Consider the following 8,815-nt stretch of genomic DNA (forward strand, 5'->3'; position numbering starts at 1 on the left):
CGATAGGCTGGTGTTGCTCGGTGCCTGGCGTGGAAGAAGTCCAAGAGGCCACGGGCGGCGTCGCTGCCTGGCCGCCGCCGCGGAAGAAGGCTAGGAGGGGAGGGGCGCCGCCGCCGCCGGCCACCACCGCGGAAGAAGGCCGGGAGGGGAGGGGCGGCGGCGCTCCCAGGCCGCCGCCGCGGGAGAAAGCGGGGAGGGGAGGGCGGCATCGCTCCCAGGCCGCCACCGCGGAAGAAGGCCGAGAGGGAAGGGGCGGCGGCGCGCCCAGGCCGCTGCCGTGGTAGAAGGCCGGGAGGGGAGGGGCGGCGGTGCGCCCAGGCCGCTTCGGCGGTAGAAGGTCGGGAGGTGAGGGGCGGCGGTGCGATCTGTTGGTGGTGTGCAGAATAAGGCGGTTGATGTGCAGAATAAGGTCTTAAGGGGTGTTATCATAATAGACCCACCCTATATATATATATATAAGACATCACTATTCTAATCCCGGGATTAGAATAACTATTTGGATCACGCAACACCCTATATAGGGCCCGAAGACAGGTTCCCGAACTTCCCTAGACTGCCGACCGGACCCGACAGAATCCCACGTGGACACCGATCCCGATCGAGCCGCCCCTCCCCGACCCCCTCCTCGCCTCTCCTCCCCTCGATCCCCGACCTCCCGCCGTGGTTTGCCACCGAACTTCACCGGATCGGGCGACTCCCCCCGGTCTCCAGCTCCGGGCCGACCGGATCTACCGCCTCCCCTCCTTCTCCAGCTCCTGGTCGACCGGATCCGTGGCCACACCTCTGTCCCACCTCCTGGTCGACCACCGGCGTGGGCGAGCGAGCGACAGCGGATGCCGGCGCGAGGGAGCCCGCGTCGCCTGGATGCGGCGAAGCCTCCATGGACTTCCGGAAGCCTCATCATCCTTCCATCTTCATTGCCCTATGCCTTCGCAGTGCAGATGAAGGCCCCGACGCAAGCTGCGGTGAACGGAGCAACTCCGCGGCAGAGGCGGCAGAGGCGACACTTTCAAATCCAGCAACAGTAGATGAACTTCCTCCCACTTCTTGCATTCTTCTTCAATCTTGCCTTGCCTGACCTTCTTTCTTCATGTAGATGAACTTCGCGCCCTCTGCAAGACATGGACTGCCATCTAATTCCTCTCCTAGCTCCCCGACGAATTGCTCTAAAGGTGGCCTATCTACTGCCGGAAAAAGGTTGGCCAAACTTCTAGCCAGGGTATGGTTGAACTTCCTTCCTTCTGTTATTTTCTTACAGCCATGCGAAGTTCAATTAGTAAGTGAGCCTCAGTCCAGGTTAAAACCAGTAGAACATGATAAAATCTGTGTGCATTCACATGTGAAAAGCCATATGAAGTTCAATTAGTAAGTGAGCCTCAGTCCAGGTTAAAAACAGAAGAACCCCTGCCAGCATTCACATGTGAAAAGCCATGTGAAGTTCAACTACTAAGTGTGCTAGAGTTCAGGTTGATATGTACATGGTTGTGTGAAAAAATAAAATAGAAAAGAAAACATACATGTGATCACATGAAGGTCAGGTTTGTATGCACTAGTGGTTCAAGCATTCAAACTCATGAAGGTTCAGTCTTTTTTTACTTGTAGACTGTATTTCCACTTTGCAAACAAGAAGTTCAGGGTGTGAATAATGCTCAGTTTAGTTACAAAGTTATAGGCAGATGTAACCTGTGTGCTAATAAACATTTTTTCCTTTTATGTCAGCAAGACGAGAGACGCGTGAACAATCTTAGAAGTTCCCAGTAGCAAATACACAAGCCTAAGCCTGTACGCATTGCACCACCCCCTCAATGGGTCACACCACCTGCTCCACACAAAAATTGGATGACACCCGAAACGCATGGAGACAATTTTGTGCCTCCACCTAATTGGATGACACCCGAAACGCATGGAGACAATTTTGATGCCACGCGTATTCTTTGTATCCACCAGCAGACTCCCAAGCACGCCGATGGAGGAGGGGGTTAGCTCAAGTCCTGCGTGTAACTCTGGGGGTTATCCTGGTGTGCCTCGTCAATGCCAAAGGGAAGCAACTAAACCAGATCCCAGGAAAATCCAACAGGAAGACACACACACGGTGAAGAGTGCTACAACTCAGAATTGTATGGGACATAAGGTAGATGGATTGTTTCAAAACAAGAGAGCAAACAAAAACCAGGATCGCAATGCCTCCACAACGACCTCAAGCAAAAAGGACGCAAACAAGAGAAAGGCCATCTTCAGCCCTCCTTCCCCCTCGTGATCCACTCCTGCATCCTGCTATGATAACTCCATCATGCCCCATCCCAGAGGGCCAGCAGCAGACTCCAATGTAGTTGCGATCATACACGCACATTAGTGAAACAAAAATTTAGGTGTTTATATACGCATCGTGTATTATCTGCTAATTTTATAATCCCTCCAGGATAACAAGATCATAAAATTTAGGTGTTTATATACGCATCGTGTATTATCTGCTAATTTTAACGCATCATTTGCATTATTTTTTCTTTTTCAACAGATGCCGGATCTCCCGGATTATGTAATACCAAGACTAAAAATGTGATTCCAGAATGTAGAGAAAGCAAGGAAATTTTATAACAGATACGCTAGACATGCATGTTTTGGAATCAGGAAGACAGGAGGGAATGACAATCACAAGTATTTTGTTTGCGCGTTCCAAGTGAAACACACAACTTCTGTTTCATAGGCTGACAGTAAACGAAACAAAGCATTGCAGAGGGTAGGTTGCAATGCAAGAATGAGGGTGAAGGTGCAGGAGGATGACACATGTGTGGTAGTGGACACTGAGTACAATCATAATCACCACCTCATGCAATCTGATGACATGCTAGTACTCTTGCACTCACACAAGGATTATGACTCCACTATTCTGGAGTATGTAAAGCTCCGGCATTACCATGATGTCAAGCATACAACAATCATGTCCATGCTATCTTAAAATGAAGATGGAAGCTACTTCCTAAGCATGACTGGATGAGACCTACTAAACCAGTAAGTATTTCAAAAAATGCACATACTGCAGTGTACATAGCATCCTCAATCACAACCATTTGCTAGCAAAGATAACAAAATTCATGTTTGTTTATAATTTGCAGGAAAGCAATGAATGCAAGAAAAGATGATTTGGATGATGTATTGAAACTTGTATCTTTCTTTAAAGACATGAAGGCCATAAATGATGAGTTTTTTATGACATACAAGTAGACAGCGACAAAACAGTTAAAAACATTTTCTGGTCCAATGCAAGCTGTCGAGGAGCATATCAAGACTTTGGCGATTGCATCACATTCGACACAACTTACAAGACCAACAGATTTTATATGCCTCTGGGAGTGTTTGTTGGAACAAACCATCACTTGCAGTCAATGATATTTGCTGTTGCCCTGATTAGAGACGAAGATGCAAAGTGATTCAAGTGCTTGTTGGATACATTTGTACGGTGCATGAACAATAAACATCCAATCTGCATTCTAACAAGTAAGTTCAAAAAAAAACTCTACAAGTTTCATCAATTTTACAGTCTATGGGTTTGTATCTTAGTACACTGGTTTTTTCTGAAAATAATGTTAAGCAAGCAGTTCAACCACTGATAGCACAGAAGTCCAACAAAAACAGTATAAGAAGCAAAATATATGTCACATGTTTAAAAAATATATAGTTCTGCATGTGAAGTTCAAATAGAGGAAACATCGAAGTTCAAGGACACTGCTGCAAGAAAAAACACATGAAACATGTTCAGGAAAAATATAGTTATGTATGTGAAGTTCAAGCACTGGTACCACAGAAGTTCAACAACACTGCTGTAAGAAAAATATATGTCACATTATTTTTTTGTCCTACTGCTACCTGTGAAGTTCAAGTACTTGTACAACATAAGTTCACCATCAGTAAAAAGAAGCAAGTTTCACTTTTTTTCAATTGATGCAGACCAGTGCTCGTCGATGGTGAAAGCTATACCCTAATCATTCCCAAACACCGTCCACAAGCTATGCCGATGGCACATCCTGAAGAAGTTCAACGAATACCTCGCGTTGCTGTACAAAAAGTATGACACATTCTAACAGGAGTTCAGAGCGATCTTGAATTAGTCGCTAATGCCTACAGAGTTTGAAACTGCCTGGGCTACACTCGTGCAGAAGTTCAACCTATAGAACGACTAGATGATGATGCAGCTCTGGAATGATAGGAAGATGTGGATTTCATCATATTACAAGAATATTTTATGTGCTAGAATAACTTCCACACAACGAAGCGAGAGCATGAATCACTTGCTCAAGAGAGGGTTTGTCAAGGGGACCCAGAACCTACACAAGTTTCCTAGGCAGGTAAATGTCTGCATACAAACTCGGATGCAGAAGGAGAACGAGCAAACAATGACCAACATGGTATTAAAGACAAAAACACACCCCCATCTTATTGTGACTTCCTTCAACAGGTGCGTACTGTATTTTAAAAAATGACTCTACTTGGACTAATATCTTATTTCTTGACATGTGTGCAGACCAATCCTGTGACAAAAACAACTTACGGCTATGAGCAAGATGTGACTATCAAGTACACGAGAGATGTGTACACCGAGATGAGGACTAGGATGAGAAAAGCGATGCTATTTCGCGCAAATCCTACAACAGAGCCCACTAAGTACCTTGTGTACTACCACAACAAGGCTGGCCATGACGATGAAGAAAGATTTGCCTGGGCAAAGCATGAATTCCAGGTTGTAGCTGACTCTGATAATGAAATAAACGAGTGTGAATGTAAGCTATGGACACACACAAGTGAGCAGAAAAAACAAACTCATTAAATACCTAAACTAGTAGTATGATATCAAATAGATGAAACTCATTGCTGGCTCACAAACTATGTATTCTGCATTCATCACAAAAATGCAGGCCTCTTCTGCCTTCACATCATGAACATACTGGACTACCTGAAGCCTGAAAAATTTCCAGACAAGTATATCCTCAAACGGTACACAAAGACTGCAAGATAACAACCAAGATTTGATACAAGGGACTACAACACAACTACATCGGATGGCACCTCAAGACTATCGAAGCAAGACATCTTGCTGCAGCTAAATTTGATGGTTAACAAGAAAGCGATGAGATGTGACCAGCAATCTGATAGAGCCTTCTATGATCTCAAGAGGCTAGTGGAAGAGCTTGATGCAATACATTCAGCAAATTGAGCGGATGTTGACCTAAGGATGGCAGAAGACGATGGTGAAATTGAATATGACCTCCATTATTATGCAGCTGAAATGCTCTAGGCTACTGCTCAAGCCAACCAATCCAAGTAGGGTGCTAACCAATTAATGCAGCAGCGGCAGCAAGAGACGATCAAGCTGCCTCTATACTTTGAAACAAAGGGTAGGAAGAAAATTTCTACAACAAAGAAAAGTGAGAGAGCTCAAACAAATGCACCACCTGCAGGAAGAGTCGTCATGCTCGATGGGAACAGAGTGCCACTTGGACACAGGCAATGTGGTGTGTGCAAAAAGGTTGCATGACACAACAATATAGAGGAGGTCAAGCAACCCAAAGTTCAAAAACAACAGCCCAAGGTTATAGAACAAAACAAGGGACCAGACCCATAGAAAGCAAGCAGCAAGCTTTGTACCATATGCAAGAAGTATGAACCACATAATGCAAGAACATGCCCGAAGCGCGCTGATGCTGAAAAGACAAGCAAAAAGCCACAGAAGAAATAGAAAGCAAAACCTAGAGCCAGCAAGAAGAAAGTGACGGAAGATGAAGAGGAAGACGAAGATGAAGACACCATCGAAGAATAGGAAGACGGAGAGGAAGAGGAAGATGTCGGCGTCGTGGATTTGGGGGTATCTATCCCTGCCTACCTGCAGCCCACCACGTGGCATCATCGACGTCCTAGTATGGCCCAGCTCCAACACCAACACCGCAAGACCCTCGCGAGGGGCCAAGCCTCGCGAGGCGAACGATGCCAAGACCCCCGAAGTAGGTAGCCTTCTCAGGAGCGCTCCTGAGGGGCGGAGAGCTCTATGCAAGTATCTCATGAGGCTCGGCTGACGTGAGCCATGACGACCAAGGCCAGGCGGGCGCCAGGTGGGTGCAGAGTGCATGTTTCCTCTTTGGTGCAAGGGAGGTAAGCCACATGCGGAGAGCCCCAAGGAATCAGCCAAAGGTTTCCATTCTGGTGCAACAAGACCAAGACCGCCAGGACAACATGACGGAGGTCATCACCAAGCCCACCGCACCATCACGACTAGAGGCCTTTCGTAGGCGAAGACTACTTTTGTTAGGATAGACTGTACTACTTGTCCTCTTTCAAATCCCGCCATTGCGGGATCCCTTCCCACTCATATTTGGGAAGAGGACCAAGGCCACTATATATAGGACTTAGCCACCACCATACAAGAGGACTGAAATCAGAACAAGTAGAAAACCACACCAGCTCAAGAACACCTCACCTCCTAAGGCTTGTTCATCCACTATACTAGTGCATCCATAGCCCCTCGAGGCAATCCACCACATCACACTGGATTAGGGTATTACACCACAAGGGTGGCCCGAACCAGTATAAATCTCTGTGTCTTTGTATCTCTTTGAGCTTGACCCGACAGGCTAGGAGGATCGCATGTAGGCAGGCTGGGCAGGTTGAGATCTCCGCACGCACCCAAGAGTTCGAACTTCTCAAGGGTTGCTGGATCCCTAAATCTGACAATTGGCGCACCAGGTAGGGGCGCGTTAGATCTTCTCTTCCATCGACCAATCCTATGCCGCTCCACCGACACCATGGCCGACACCCCGAGAGCCCACGTCGAGCACTGGGTCGTCCAGGCCTCCTCGGCAGCACCCACCGGCGAAGAAGACCTTCACTCCGCCCTGCTCGTGGCCTGCGTTCTGCCGAGGCGACCGGTCGAGGGGGGCGCGCAACGCAGCCTTCTCCACTGGCCCCATGTCGTAGTCGCGCAGCCGCACGATCTGCGAACTACGCTGCAGCAACCACTCCGCACTCCCGCAGGGAACAAGCAAACATGCGGGCGGCAGTTATCATGGCCCGAGAGCTCCTGCGGTGCAGGTTGCTTGAGAGCTGCCACGACGCCCTGCTGGAACGGGTCGCCGAGATGCTGGATGCGGCATGCAGGGGGCGGCGCCGTTCTGCACCCTCCCCGCGTCGCAGGCGTTGGTGGGGGCGCCCTCTCATCCCCGACACAACCGCGCGCCCCCTCCCAGGGATCACGGAGAACCTCTCAACGCCGACCAGCCTCATGGGACAGCCCGTGCCATCCCAAACATGCCCCCTCGGCGCGGGGCCGGTTTAGGTGACACCACCAGGGGCCGCGCTGGAGCGCCAACCCCTGGCCAATAGGACTAGAGGATGGCAGAAGGGAGTGGGAACGTTAGGCGGCCAGGCGGCGCCCCTGGTGCGAACGGCCCGGAAGCCTACGTCCCCATCGCAATGGATCCAAGGCACGCGCTAGGAGAGGGCCCCAGCCGATCCCCCACGACAGGTTGGGCGCTGGACATACGCGAGGCCGAGCTCTCCTTCGAACCACCACAAAGCCCTGCTGACGTCCCCAACAGCGGTAGCCTTTGGGTACAGTTAACACCGCAGGGGCACGCTTACACTGACCATGGATCATAGGTGAACAAAGACGCGGCGACCACCAGGACCCCCTCTGGAGCGCGAAAGACGTTTGGAGCAGCGCGGGGGAAGCCCAGCGGCGGGGCCTTCGTCCCGCTGCGCGGAGCAGGATCCAGCCTGGAGGTAGGTTACATGCCGGGGAAGGCTCTGGCGAGACCTTCTCCTTGGCAGGGGGCCTACGATCACCAAGGATGCCGCCAGCGTGCACTTGGCCCCTTGGTCTTGTCCTGGTTTCTGGTCTCCCCAACGGTGGTTAGGGGTGGCGCACGGCGGGGTCCTCGTTAGGCGACTGAAGCAAGGCCCCGGCCTGTGAAGGTCTCCGCTCGTGACACTCTCACGTAATAATGAGTGGGGTTGTACACGCTCCGGAGTCTCCTGAGTGCCGCCCTGGGGCCTCACGGGGGCTCCCACCCACGTCCTATTGGAAGCACCATGCTTCGTGCTGGCCGTCGACACTATCCCTAATGACTATGCCCAGCCAGTGGAAGCACTTAGCTCCGCGCTGGTGAGAAGACCGAAGACTGAAGACTGAAGACTAGCTAGGTGCTGGACGCAGTCGTCTTCTTTTTTGCCTACTTTTTGTATTTGCTTGCCAACTTCTTGCAGCAGTCTGTCTTTCATGCGTTTATAAAAATGGCGGTGTTTTCTCGGTTCGTGCCGCTCTCTTGCTTTCAGCTCTTGCATTCTTTGTGGAAACTTGTGGCCACTACCCTGCCCTCGAGCCTCGCGAGCGGGGGCTGGGTACGGTGTACGCGCTGGTACCGATCGCTCCCCCTGGGGGCTCAAAGGTGCGGCCGCCCGTGTGCCCACCTCGTCATAGTCTGGCAGTTGGCTCCCCACGAGGCACTCCACGGCAGGCCGGCAGGCCCCTCGAGAGGCACAAAGCCTCACGAGCCCGCAACAGGCTCACGTCAGGAGAAAGGACCCGGCCGCAATGTCAGGCCCCACGCAAGACCCCCAAAACCCAAGATAAGTCATAAACAACTACCTTGCTCATTGGCTCACAGCCCTGCGGGGCCCCGCCACGGATGTCACTTCAAAAGTATTTAGCAATCTCACACATCATAAGGGGCCCCCATCTTCAAAATGCTATCACAAGAATATGTTTGCGTTTTCGTTATACAGGTTAAAGCAAAAGTAACACGGGCCTAGATGGACGGGCCTTCTTCAT

The sequence above is a fragment of the Triticum dicoccoides genome, chromosome 4B (genome assembly GCF_002162155.2).
Source record: "Triticum dicoccoides isolate Atlit2015 ecotype Zavitan chromosome 4B, WEW_v2.0, whole genome shotgun sequence".
Classification (NCBI taxonomy): Eukaryota; Viridiplantae; Streptophyta; class Magnoliopsida; order Poales; family Poaceae; genus Triticum; species Triticum dicoccoides.